We start from the raw sequence: 12,938 nt of genomic DNA, 5'->3' as shown, positions 1-12,938 counted from the left end.
ATACTTCTCTAAAAGGAAATAGGCCTTTAATTGAATTTGGTACCTGTGGGTCAGTTTGACTAAGATGAGTTTCTTTAGAAGGATGAGATTTCCTTTGGGCTGGAATTTGGTTTTGTGTAGGAGGAGGAACATGAGAAACTGGGATTGCAGGGGAAGGATCTGGGGGATTAAGTTCAGCTAAGATTTGCAGAACATGAGAGAACAAGTCTATTAACTGAGCTATAGGGAAGGTGTTTTCCATCTCTATTTCGAGGAAGGAAATTTCCTCATTTAGAGGTTCAAAAACAGGTCTGTCATGTCTAGACCTGTCTTTGGTGGGGTGGATGTTTGCCAATTGACCCTGTAAGAAACATTTTAGATTATCCAATTGGACTTGTATGTTCTCCTGCACTTTAGCCTCAATTATTTTATATTTTCCTGTGTTTTATCTTGTGTGTATATATATATTTATTTTAGTTTTTAAAACATTATTTTATTTGGTCATTTTCTTTGTCTCCCCCGCCACCCCTTCCCTAGCCGACGCGCGATTCGTCTGGGTATCACATGTGTCCTTGTTCTGAACCCATTTCCTTGTTGTTGGTATTTGCATTAGGGCGCTCATTTAGCGTCTCTCCTTGATCATGTCCCCTCAACCTCTGTAGTCAAGCAGTTGCTTTTCCTCTGTGTTTTTACTCCCTCAGTTTGTCCTCTGCTTGAGGATAGTTTTTTTTTTTTCTCGTAGATCACTGCAGGTTGTTCAGGGACATTGTAAAGCCATTACTGGAGAAGTTCATTACGTTCTCTTGTACCACAATGTGTCAGTCTCTGTGTACAATGTTCTCCTGGTTCTGCTCCTCTCACTCTGCATCACTTCCTGGAGGTTGTTCCAGTCTCCATGGAATTCCTCCACTTTATTATTCCTTTTAGCACAATAGTATTCCATCACCAACATATACCACAATTTGTTCAGCCATTCTCCAATTGAAGGGAATCCCCTCATTTTCCAATTTTTGGCCACCACAAAGAGCACAGCTATGAATATTCTTGAACAAGTCTTTTTCCTTATTATCTCTTTGGAGTACAAACCCAGCAGTGCTATGGCTGGATCAAAGGGCAGACAGCCTTTTATTGCCCTTTGGGCACAGTTCCAAATTGCCCTCCAGAATGGTTGGATCAATTCACAACTCCACCAGCAATGCATTACTTTCCTTTGCTGTCATGTTGAACAATCTGCTAGGTATGAGGTGATACCTCAATTTTGATTTGCATCTCTCTGATTATCAGAGATCTAGAACACTTTTTCATGTGCTTATTAATAGTCTTAATTTCTTTAACTGAAAATTGCCTATTTGTGTCCCTTGCCCATTTTTCAATTGGAGAATGGCTTGATTTTTTTTGTACAACTGGTTTAGCTCTTTATAGATTTGAGTAATTAGACCTTTGTGAGAGGTTTTTGTTATGAAATTGTTTCCCAATTTGTTGCTTTCCTTCTAATTTTAGTTACATTGGTTTTGTTTGTACAAAAACTTTTTAATTTGATGTAGTCAAAATTATTTATTTTGCATTTTGTGACTCTTTCTAAGTCTTGCTTGGTTTTTAAATCTTTCCCTTCCCAAAGGTCTGACATGTATACTATTCTGTGTTCACCTAATTTACTTATAGTTTCCTTCTTTATATTCAAGTCATTTGCCCATTCTGAGTTTATCTTGGTGTAGGGTGTGAGATGTTGATACAAACCTAATCTCTCCCACACTGTCTTCCAATTTTCCCAGCAGTTTTTATGAAATAGTGGATTTTTTGTCCCCAAAGCTGGGATCTTTGGGTTTGTCAAAGACTGTCTTACTGAGGTTATTTACCCCAAGTCTATTCCACTGATCCTCCTTTTTGTCTCTTAGCTAGTACCAAATTGTTTTGATGACTGCTACTTTGTAATATAGTTTGAGATCTGGGACTGCAAGGCCACCTTCCTTTGTATTTTTTTCATTATTTCCCTGGATATCCTTGATCTTTTATTCTTCCAAATGAACTTTGTTATGGTTTTCTCTAATTCAGTAAAATAGTTTTTTGGTAGTTCAATGGGTATGTTACTAAATAGATAGATAAGTTTGAGTAGGATGGTCATTTTTATTATGTTAGCTCATTCCACCCATGAGCAATCAATGTTTTTCCCATTGTTTAGATCCAATTTTAATTGTGTGGAGAGTGTTTTGTAGTTGTGTTCATATAGTTCCTGTCTTTGTCTCGGCAGATAGATTCCTAAGTATTTTATATTGTCTAAGGTGATTTTGATTGGAATTTCTCTTGATAATTCCTGCTGCTGAACTGGGTTTGAGATATATAGAAATGCTGATGACTTATGTGGGTTTATTTTGTATCCTGCAACTTTGCTAAAGTTGTTGATTATTTCGATTAGCTTTTTGGTTGATTCCCTAGGATTCTTTAAGTAAATCATCATATCATCTGCAAAGAGTGACAGCTTGGTCTCTTCATTGCCAATTTTAATACCTTCAATTTCTTTTGCTTCTCTAATTGCTACTGCTAGTGTTTCTAGTACAATATTAAATAATAAAGGTGATAATGGGCATCCTTGTTTGACTCCTGATCTTATTGGGAAGGCTTTGAGTTTTTCCCCATTGCAGATGATGTTTGCTGATGGTTTTAGGTATATACTGTTTATTATTTTTAGGAAAGGCCCTTCTATTCCTATACTTTCTAGTGTTTTCAATAGGAATGGGTGTTGTATTTTATCAAAGGATTTTTCTGCGTCTATTGAGATAATCATGTGATTTTTGTTGGTTTGCTTGTTGATATGGTCAATTATGTGGATGGTTTTCCTGATATTGAACCATCCTTGCATTCCTGGTATGAATCCTACCTGATCTTAGTGGATAACCCTTGTGATAACTTCCTGGAGTCTTTTTGCTAGTATCCTATTTAAGATTTTTGTGTCTTTATTCATTAGGGAGATTGGCCTATAGTTTTCTTTCTCTGTTTTTAATCTGCCTGGCTTTGGGATCAGTACCATGTTTGTGTTGTAAAAAGAATTTGGTAGAACCCCTTCTTGGTTTATTCTGTCAAATAGTTTGTATAATATTGGGATTAGTTGTTCTTTGAATGTTTGATAGAATTCATTTGTGAATCCATCTGGACCTGGGGATTTTTTTCTTAGGGAGTTCTTTGATGGCTTGTTCAATTTCTTTTTCTGATATGGTGTTGTTTAGGTAATTTATTTCTTCTTCTTTTAGTCTAGGCAATTTATATTTTTGTAATTATTCATCCATATCACTTAGATTGCCATATTTTTTGCCATATAATTGGGCATAGTAGTTTTTAATGATTGCCTTGATTTCCTCTTCATTAGAGGTGAGGTCTCCCTTTTCATCCTTGATAGTGTCAATTTGGTTTTCTTCTTTCCTTTTTTTTTTTAAATTAGATTGACCAGTACTTTGTTTATTTTGTTATTTCAAAGTACCAGCTCCTAGTCTCATTTATTAAATCAATAGTTCTTTGACTTTCAATTTTATTAATTTCTCCTTTGATTTTTAGGATCTCTAATTTAGTCTTCATCTGAGTGTTTTTAATTTGTTCACTTTCTAGTTTTTTAATTTGCATGCCCAATTCATTGACCTCTGCCCTTCTTAATTTGTTTATATATGAACTCAAGGATATAAATTTCCCCCTGAGTACTGCTTTGGCTGCATCCCATAGGTTTTGAAAGGATGTCTCACCATTGTCATTTTCTTCATTGAAATTATTAATTGTTTCCACAATTTGTTCTTTAGCTGGTTTTGGAGAATCATATTGTTTAATTTCCAATTAATTTTTGATTTATCTATCCATGTACCCTTACTAATTATTATTTTTATTGCATTGTGGTCTGAGAAGTTTGCATTTATTATTTTTGCCCTTTTGCACTTGTTTGCAATGATTTTGTGCCCTAGTACATGGTCAATTTTTGTGAATGTACCATGTACTGCTGAAAAGAAGGTGTATTCCTTTTTGTCCCTATTTATTTTTCTCCATATGTCTACTAACTCTAATTTTTCTAAGATTTCATTTGCTTCTCTTACCTCTTTCTTATTTATTTATTTGATTTATCTAGTTCAGATAGGGGAAGGTTCAGATCTCCCACTAGTATAGTTTTTCTATCTATTTCATCCTTGAGCTCCTCTAGTTTCTCCTTTAAAAATTTGGATGCTCTGCCACTTGGAGCATACCTATTGAGTACAGATATTTCCTTGTTGTCTATATTGCCTTTTATCAGGATGTAATTACCTTCCCTATCTCTTTTAACTAGATTTATTTTTACTTTGGCTTTGTCTGATATCATGATTGCTACTCCTGCCTTCTTTTTATCATTTGATGCCCAATAGATTTGGCTCCATCCTCTTAATTTCACCCTATGCGTATCTACCTTCCTCATGTTTGTTTCTTGTAGACAGCATATGGTAGGGTTTGGGATTCTAATCCACTCTGTTATTTGCTTGCGTTTTATGGGTGAGTTCATTCCATTTACATTCAGAGTTATGATTACTAGCTGTGTATTTCCCAGCATTTTGATTTCTACTCCTGGTCCTGCCTTTTCTTCTTCACTATTTCCTTCTGTATCAATGTTTGTTTATAGTCAGTCCCCCCCCCCCCCACCGTTCTCCCCCTTATTTTACTTCCCTTTCTACCCCCCTCCCTTCTTATTCCCTCCCTTATTTTCCCCTGTAGTCTTTTTCAAATCCCCCCCCCCTCCCTTGTACTGCTTCCCTCCCCACCAGTCCGTTTTTTACCTTTCTACTCCCCTATAGGGCACAAATCTATTCTCTTTTCCAATGGATTGGATTGTTCTTCCCTCTTTGGGTCAGTTTCAAAGTACATAAGAGTTGAGTATTTCCTATCTCCAAAGTCTTTACCCTTCCAGTGTATCGATGTTCTCCCCCCTCCCGCCATGAACTTCTTGTGACATATAAATTTACCCCCATTTGTTTATTTTCCCATTTCTTTTAGTCATAACCTCTTTTCTTTTTTAGCTCTAGTCATGTATATATATATATATACATACACGTGTATATGTATTTATGCATGCATATATCTATATACGTATTTATGTCTTGTCCTTTCATCCTATACAGTTTGTCACTGTTCCCTCTGAGTGTAAGTCTTCTAGCTGCTCAGGTGATAGCAACAGTTTTTAAGAGTTACCAATGACCTCTTTTCTTATAGGGATACATATCATTTAACTTATTGAGTCTCTTAAAAATTTTTTGTTGTTGTTTTGTTTGTTTTTCCCCCCTGTTTTTTAATTACCTTTTGATGATTCTCTTGAGTTCTGTGGTTGGACATCAAATTTTCTGTTCAGGTCTGGTCTTTTCTTTATGAATGCTTGGAACTCTTCTGTTGTGTTGAATGACCATACTTTCCCCTGTAAGAATATAGTCAGTTTTGATGGGTATTTTATTCTTGGTTGTAGACCTAGTTCCCTTGCTTTCCGGAATATCGTATTCCATGCCTTTCGGTCCTTCAGTGTGGATGCAGACAGATCCTGTGTTAACCTCACCATGTTTCCATGGTATCTGAATGGCTTCTTTTTGGCAGCTTGTAATAACTTTTCTTTCATCTGATTGTTTTTGAATTTGGGTATAACATTTCTTGATGTTGTCAGTTGGGGTTTAAATACAGGGGGTGTTTTGTGCATTCTTTCAATCTCCACTTTCCCCTCTTGTTCTAGGATCTCGGGAAAATTTTCCTTGATAATTTCCTCTAGTATTATGTCCAGCCTTTTTCTTTTGTCGTGGTCTTCTAGTAGTCCAATTATTCTTAAATTGTCTCTTCTTGAATGATTTTCTCAATCGTCTGTTTTGCGAATGAGGTGCTTCACATTTTCCTCAATTTTTTCATTCTTTTTGTTTTGTTTTATAGTGTCCTGCTGCCTTGTGAGGTCACTTGATTCTAGTTGTTTTATTCTGGTTCTTAAAGATTGAATTTCATCTCTGGTTTTTTGGTCGTCTTTTTCCTTCTGGTCTGATTTTCTTTGAAAATCATCTTTCATCCTCTTTACCTCGTCTTTCATCTCCTTTGCCTCATCTTTCATCTCCTTTGCCTCATTTTCCAGCTTGTTGATTTTGGCTTTCAAGACACTATTTTCTCATTTTAGTTCAAGTGCCTCTGTTTCCAGATGACTTATCTTAATTTTTAAGTTCTTTTCCCAATTGCCTTCAGCCTCTCTTACTTGTGTTTTGAGTTCTTCCACAGCCTGTATCCAATTCGCTGGGATTTCTGGTTTATCGTTTGCTGATCTCTCCCCCTCTGATCCATTTGCTGAGTAGTAGCTGTCTATTATAGTTTCTTTCTTCTTTTTCTGTTATTTGCTCAAATTCACCCCTTCTTTACTCCACATATTTTTTGTGCTCTTGTTCCTCTCATTTTTTTTTGTTTTTTGGGGACTTCTATCAGTCTCCCCTCTTGGAGCTTTAACACGAGATCTCTTGGTGTAGTCTCTGGGGAAGGGTTGTTGGGGGTTTGAGCTTCCCTGTCCTCTGGAGGCTTTTGATTGGCTTAAAGTCCAGCAGTCAATGAGGATGGGTGGGGAGCCTGTGCTTCCCTGCTTTCTGGAGACTTTTGATGGGATTGAGTTCAGCTTAGTTGGGCTTGGTTTACTCTGAGTTTTAAACTTCCTGGATGGCTGGAGCAAATATGGAGGATCTCCAAAGCTCTGGCTAGGCTTCCAGGTCTATGCTCCTTCTAGACTGCCATCTTGACTCCGCCTCTACATTTCTGTTTTTTCAGAAAACTCTGCTGTCTAAGGGGGGAGGGGTCATGTCCTCCCTGGGCTCTGAGGGCTCCTGATGGGATTAGGTTCAGCTGGTTTGGGCAGAATGAGCCCTGAAGCAAAAAACCTCCTTTTCCACAATCTGTTTTGAATGCCCGGAGACTGGCCCAGGTTGCTTTCAAGGAATGCCCTTTGGAGCAACCCCTTTGCCCACCCTGTTGCTCTCTAAGTGGGGAGTGATCCTGGCCTCCCTAGGTTCTGAGGGCTCCTGATGGGATTAAGTTCAGCTGGTGTGGGTGGAATGATCCCTGAACCAAAACAAACAAACAAACAAACAAACAAAAAACCTCCTCCTCTACAATCTGTTTTGAATGCCCGGAGACTGGCCCAGGTTGCTTTCAAGGAATGCCCTTTGGAGCAACCCCTTTGCCCACCCTGTTGCTCTCTAAGTGGGGAGTGATCCTGGCCTCCCTAGGTTCTGAGGGCTCCTGATGGGATTAAGTTCAGCTGGTGTGGGTGGAATGATCCCTGAACCAAAACAAACAAACAAACAAACAAACAAAAAACCTCCTCCTCTACAGTCTGTGTTGAATGCCTGGAGACTGGCCCAGGTTACTTTCAAGGTAAGCTCTTTGGAGCAACCCCTTTGCCGGCCCTGAGGTTTCTGTCCTTTCAGTAGCTCTGAGGGCTCCTGATGGGATTGGGTTCAGCTGGTGCCCTAAAGCTGGAACCTCCCTTGAGACTCAGATGGAAGGACCCAGCCAGGGGGCTACAGGCTTCCCCCTTCTCTCTTTGTTTCCCTGCCATCTGTGTTGGGTGCCCCAGAGACTGGCTCAGGTTGCTTTCAAGGTGAGTCCTTCAGAATAGCCAGCCCTGAGGCCCTTTTGCCAGCCCTGAGGTTTCCGCTGATGTCGTGGGCTAAGCACTCTGGGTTGGGGGGGATGGGTCCTGGGACCTTCCTTCTGCCTACCCCTTAGATCCGAGTGATCTAGGGTTCTGGCTTTTGGGGGGCCCTACCTTTTGATCCAGGTCCAGGAGGAGGATTCCCCAGGTCTGTCCTGTTGTTCAGATTGAATTTAGGTGTCCTGGGAACACTCAGTTTGCGATCGGTAAGGAAGGGTTTCCGAGGTCTGAACTTTCGCTGCTTCTAAGCCGCCATCTTGACCAATAATGTCTCTTGCATGTTTTTTATAATTTTCTATATTTTAGCTTCAGATTCTTGCATAATTTCTCCTATTTAAGCTTTGGAATTTCATGTTTTTCTGAATTTCAGCATTAAATAATTTTTTATGTTAGCATCTCTAAACACAGTATTGAGCAGTACAAAAATGACATTACCTAATAATACAAAAAATTGAAGTTATGCTGAATTCCTCAATGTCCCTAATTCTTCAATTGGCATATAAATGTTGAAGAATGTAGTATTCATTTTTACATATATGTTGTTTTGTTTTTTAGAAAAAGGGATACTTTTGAAGTAACAGATACTGAGAAACTTAAATGAAAAAGAAAATTTTTCACCTGACTAGCATAACCTGGATTTTCCCCACTTCTTTTCTCACCCTTTTTTCTATGTGTATTAACTCGCAGGAAAGTCAGCAAGTTATAAAGAATTGCTGAGCAAATTGCTTCATGAGTAATAGACCACAGAAAAGATACCATTTCAATTTCAGGTTGACTGTAGCAAGTCATTTGCTAGACCAAATAGCCAAGAAGAGAGTTGAGTATTTAGCAAAAACATCCCAAGCAAAATGTAATCCTGGCCCATGAAAATGGAGTCCAAGGCTCTCTGTAGGCCAGGCACTGGGAACCACATCAAGTCTTCGTGCTCTTTGTTTCCCAAATAAATATCCAAAGTCACTTCCCTGGATATGATTGGGGATGTAGATCTAAATGATCACCCTAGTGCAAATATCAACAATATGGAAATAGGTCTTGATCAACGACACATGTAAAATTCAGTGGAATGGCTCGTTGGCAATGGGAGGGATGTGGGAAGAGGGGAGGGAAAGAACATGAATCACGTAATCATGGAAAAATATTCCAAATTAATTAATTAAATAAAAATTTTCAGTTCAACTCACTTCCTTGAGTGTGATCTGAGAATAGTGTTTTTTGTGTCTGGGCAAGATTAAAAAAACTGTTTATAGAGTCTACATCCCCAGTCATATGCCCATCGAACCATGTGATCAACCAGTTTTTCTTCTGTGTATCTACTCTCAAAGTTCTTTTTTCTCTGAAAGTAGATAGTGTTCTTTCTCATAAGTCCCTCAGAATTGTCCTGGATCATTGCTGCTAGTAGAGAAGTCCATTACATTCGATTGTACCACAGTGTATCCATCTCTGTGTATAATGTTCTCCTGGTTCTGCTCTTTTCACTCTGTATCAATTCTTGGAGGTTATTCCAGTTCACATGGAATTCTTCCAGTTCATTATTTCTTTGAGCACAATAGTATTCCATCACTAACAGATACCACAATTTGTTCAGCCATTCCCCAATTGAAGGACATCCCCTCATTTTCCAATTTTTTTGGTACCACAAAGAGTGTGGCTATAAATATTTTTGTACAAGTCTTTCCCCTTATTATCTCTTTGGGGTACAAACTGAGCAGTGCTATGGCTGGATGAAAGGGCAGGCAGTCTTTTAACATCCTTTGGGCATAGTTTCAAATTGTCTTTCTGAATGGTTGAATCAATTCACAACTTGTACCAGCAGTGTCCCAATTTTGTCACATCCCCTTCAACTTGTTTATTTTTTCCTTTATTACTTTCCTTTGCTGTTATATTAGCCAGTCTGTTAGGTGTAAGGTGATACCTTAGAGTTGTTTTGATTTGCATTTCTCTATAAGAGATTTAGAACACTTTTTCGAGTGCTCATTGAGTTTTGATGTCTTTATCCGAAAATTGCCTATTCATGTCCCTTGCCCATTTATTAATTGGGGAATGACTTGATTTTTTCATACAATTTATTAAGCTCCTTATAAATTTGAATAATTAGACCTTTGTCAGAGTTTTAGTTATAAAGATTTTTCCTCAATTTGTTGCTTCCCTTCTAATTTTGGTGGTATTGGTTTTGTTTGTACAAACCCTTTTTAATTTAATGTAATCAAAATTATTCATTTTATATTAGGTAATATTCTCTCTCTGACTTGGTCTTAAAATGTTTCCTTTCCCATAGATCTGACATGTATATTATTCTGTGTTCACCTAATCTACTTATAGTTTCCTTTTTTATATTTAAGTTATTCACCCATTCTGAATTTATCTTGGTGTAGGGTGTGAGATGTTGATCTAAACCTAAAAATCCCTCCCATACTGTTTTCCAATTTTCCCAGCAGTTTTTTTTAAACCCTTACCTTCCATTTTGGAGTCAGTACTGTGTATTGGCTCCAAGGCAGAAGAGTGGTAAGGGCTAGGCCAGCGGTTCTCAAGCTCTCAATTTGTAGCAATGAGAATACATAATGAATATCAGGTATTTACATTCCAAATCATAACTGTAGCAAAATTACAGTTTTGAAGTAGCCACCAAAATAATTTTTTGGTTTGGGGTCACTGCAACATGAGGAACTGTATTGTGGGGTCACGGCATTAGAAAGGTTGAGAACCACTGAGCTAGGCAATGGGGGTTAAGTGACTTGCCCAGGGTCACACAGCTGGGAAGTGTCTGAGGCCAGATTTGAACCTAGGACCTCTGTTTCTAGGCCTGACTCTCAATCCACTGAGCCACCCAGTTACCCCCTTTCCAGCAGTTTTTGTCAAATAGTGGATTCATGTCCCAAAACCTGGAATCATTGGGTTTATCAAACACTATATTGCTGATGTCATTTACCCCACGTTCATTCCAGTGATCCTCCCTTCTGTCTCTTAGCCAGTACCATATTGTTTTGATGACCACTGCTTTATAGTGTAGTTTAAGGTCTGATACTGCTAAGCCACCTTCCTTCACATTTTTTTCATTATTTCCCTTGATATTCCCTTGATATTCTTGATCTTTTGTTCTTCCAGATGAACTTTGTTATAGTTTTTTCTAATTCAATAAAAATGTTTCTTGGTAATTCGATAGGTATGGCACTGAATAAGCAAATTAATTTGGGTAGGATTGTCATTTGTATATGTTAGCTTGCCCTACCCATGAACAATTAATGTTTTTCCTGATCTTGTCAAACTTGGCCCATGCATTTGGCTTGGAACAGCATTGCTTAATTGCCTGCATTAAATACTCCCTGCACCTTCTCAGGTAGGACACGTAGGTGAGATTTGCAAAGCCCATATGTCCCCTCTTTGTTCTACAGCTAGTCAAATTGCCATCAGATCTAGTTTTCTCCAAAAATTGTCTTTGTTCATGGGTGCTGAACAATTCTGATAACAGGAATTCGACATCCTCGAAGTCTGGATCAAAGATCCTGAAAGCTCTCTTCATCTCCTTTTGGGATTTAAAAAGATTGTCCACAAATTTTGGGAAACGGCGTTTTATGGACTCCAGTTCCTGTGTGGAGAATTGTCTGTGGGCTTTTGAGTGAATCACACCAGCATTGCTAGTTAGCTAGGTGACTTCCTTCAAAGGACTGATTTTCTCAGGATTATTAGCAGCCTGGTTTGGATTTTCATTTTCATTTTGATTTTCCTGAGGTACATTCTCAGTTTGCCCATTGTCCTTGCCCATAACTAGATCTAAACCTTTTTCCTTAATCAGTTGTTCAAATACTGCCTTAATCATCTTGTCTAAGTTGGCATCAATAGCCATAACCTTCTCGGCTTTAAGGGGTACCATGAATCTAAATACTTTCTTCACTTGGGTTAGAGTCTGCAACACAGCCATAAAGATTACATATACTTGTGCCAGGATTTGCCAGAGTACCAATTCATGTTGAAATGGCAATTGTAAAACATTCAGTGTGACGTTACTAACATAATCCACAGTTTCCACTACCATTTGGGTTATCCTACTGTATACAATATGGTAAACCCAAACCCAAATGGCAGCAATCGCTGCCATTTTCACAATTCCAAAAACCACTCGTCTGAACATAGTTACTGTCTTTCTTTCTTGCCTTAAAAGGATAAGGTTTGAGTCAAACTAAAGATGCCACTTAAAATTGAAAGTGTAAATCCATTGTAAACTATTTCTTGTTGAAATAGAAAAGGTGATCTGTGTTACACTATTTCTGGTTGCTTGTAACTCTGACAGACTAGAGAGAGCTGCTACGAAGTATGGGGACACACTTGCTTATCTGCAATGGAGATAGATGAGAGTCACTACTGGTACTGGGGAATACTGCCACAGTCTGCCTACTAGATCCCTACTGATACTAGTGGATCAATATATTTCCTAACCGCCTCCTCCCTTTTGCCCTCCCTTTTTACCTCCCTATGCCTCCCAGTTTCTTCTTGAAGCCTTTGGCTTCTTCCTCCCCCCCCCCCCCTTGAGTAAGCTATAAAGATATTATTTCCTTTTCCTTTTTCAAGTCAAGGGGTTTATTGGGATAACAAGATAGGAAACTGAGGAAAGAGGGATGAGGGTGTCCCTAATCTAAAATGAAGATTATTGAGTTGAGGGCTTGGGAAGTCACAACTGTGACAGAGGGGTAGTCAGAGATAGAGGACAACAGTTAAAATCTTTTTTCTTCTTCACAAAGTCACCAATTTCAGAAGCCCCCCTCAAGGGTCTTTCAGCCTGGGACAGAAACTAACAAATTAGTTCAGGGCTTCTTCTCCCTCAGTCAGCCACCAAGAAAAGTCTCTCCTTCAGCCTGGCTTTCCTCCAACTCTTGGTCAGTCAAATCTCAGAGAGAGCAGATGTTTCATGGTCAGAGAGCTCCCAAAACCAAGTCAGCCCCACCAGGGTCCTCAGCCAGCCTCCACTTCCAGAAGAGAGAGAGAGACTCCAAGTCCCCTCCCCCTGATCAACTCAACTGCCAACTCCTGGGGACATTCTGTTCGGAAACTCCTTGATTGACAAACATGTCCCCAGCCTTGGTTCTTGAATCTGGGCTTGTCCTGAAAAACCTCTCTCTCTTCATGTCTCTACCACAATAAGCAAATTAATTTGGGTATGATTGTCATTTGTATTATGTTAGCTTGTCCTACCCATGAGCAATTAATGTTTTTCCAATTCTTCAAATCTATTTTTAATTGTGTGGAAAGTGTTTTGTAGTTCCTCTGTTTGTTTTGGTATATCATAGGTCCCGGCATTGTGGCAAAT

At 38.7% G+C, this 12,938-nt stretch overlaps 1 protein-coding gene across 14 annotated transcripts in view; it reads left to right on the top strand.

Moving 5' to 3' along the window:
* Nucleotides 1-12,938, top strand: part of MRTFB (myocardin related transcription factor B) — a 396,134-nt gene that overhangs the window by 77,434 nt on the left and 305,762 nt on the right. The window lies entirely within an intron of this gene.

The sequence above is a fragment of the Monodelphis domestica genome, chromosome 7 (assembly GCF_027887165.1).
Source record: "Monodelphis domestica isolate mMonDom1 chromosome 7, mMonDom1.pri, whole genome shotgun sequence".
NCBI lineage: Eukaryota > Metazoa > Chordata > Mammalia > Didelphimorphia > Didelphidae > Monodelphis > Monodelphis domestica.
Note: the sequence above shows the minus strand (reverse complement) of the source record. Positions and strands in the feature narration are given on the sequence as shown.